Genomic DNA, 1,585 nt, shown 5'->3' with positions numbered 1-1,585 from the left:
TTGTGTTTTCCTAGTTCAGCTTCTCAAATCTATACCTGTGGTGCAATGGATACTTGATATAGTTCTTCCAGTTTCTGTAGCTCCCACCAAATGCCTTTTTCCTGATGAGTCTGGGTAAGAGAAGATACTGATAGGATTGTCTGTTACAGCTATGAGCTAGCAGGGCCAAGTGTGATTGTAAACATTTAGAACTTTAATGTGGGGGGTGGTCAGTTTTGCCATCCTGCTGGGAATAACATGAGGAGCACAAGGGAGGAATCTCACTACCATTAAGAAAGCGTGTCTGTTGGATGCCCGAGATCCCTGTCCCATGAAGCTCCTTGATCCTGCAGATCGAGAGCTGTGACACCAGAGAAGTGTTAAAGGCACAGCCACAGAACAAGAGTCAAAGTATGAGACAGGGTAGTGAACCTCCTGGCCCATCTCACTGCTATTGAATAGATACTGACTTATAGTGGTTCTATATAGGATAAGATGGAACTGTCCCTGTGGGTTTCTGAGACTTACTCTTCATGGCAGTAGAAAGCCCTCTTTAAAATTGAGTGTCTTTGGGCACAGATACTCTCTTGTGGAGTGGTGTGCCTCCAGGCACTTTGATTGGGGGAGCTAGGTTTGCTGATGCCTAGAGCTAGAGGTGAGAGAATTTGTGATGAGGCTCACAGAGGAATGACATTCCTTTTGGACATTTAATCAGCAGCACTAAAGAGCTCTCTGCCTGAGCTGAGGAAAGACCAAGGGGCCGTGTGGTCGAGGGGCCAAGGACCAGAGAGAGGCTTGCCTGTGGGCATAGCTGCAAAGAGGTGGTTCTGACTGGGAAGAACTGTGTTCTGAATATTTCTGATACTGAGTTATAATCTATAACTGGTTGCAATAAGCCCCTTAGTTGTAATTATTGTTGGTGAGTTCGGTGTAGCCATTGCAATGAATTACTGAATTCAGCAGTAAAGAGTGTCAGAATTGGTAAGAACATCAGAGGATCTCTTGATGACCCTTGCCTCATAGGAATCAGTCTTGGGCCGATGTTGAGTTCATTTCTCCTTTCCCCTGATGAAGTCAGAGAAGGTCAGATGCAGCCTGCAAGACCTTCTTTACATCACCATGTCTCAGCCATGAAGGGGTTACAAAAAACAAGGAGTGCTCTGAACAAGCCATACTTATTCTCCCCTCTCTTTGGCTGTGAATGGGAAGTTCGCAAAAGCAGGGTACCCTATACCACCTCTGTGCATGGAGGGATGGGAATTGTGCACAGCCAGGAAGCCCTCAGTCCATAGAAGTAACCTCCCAGGCTCCACAGTGGCTCTCCTCAAACCCCTTCCAGCCAAAACAAGCCAAGTCCTAGCAGTGTCTGGGTGAGGAGAACATGAGGGAGCCGGGGAAGTGTTCTCATGTCACCCCTGAGGTCAGGCCATGCCAAGGCCCAGTGGGCTGGCTCCATGCAGAGGTGCCCGGGCCAGGGGCTACAGTGGGCAGGCTGTGCTGAGGATTTTGTGTCTCCCCCTTCCTATACGTTCCTGTGGCCTCCTGAGCCCACCGGTTTCCCAGCCATGTTCTCTTAAGGAATAAATCTCATCAGCTTCCATCCCCC

This window comes from Echinops telfairi, unplaced genomic scaffold (genome assembly GCF_000313985.2).
Source record: "Echinops telfairi isolate 266 unplaced genomic scaffold, ASM31398v2 ScPeMD7_4225;HRSCAF=4972, whole genome shotgun sequence".
In the NCBI taxonomy this organism is placed as follows: domain Eukaryota; kingdom Metazoa; phylum Chordata; class Mammalia; order Afrosoricida; family Tenrecidae; genus Echinops; species Echinops telfairi.
This window is presented reverse-complemented; position numbering follows the sequence as displayed.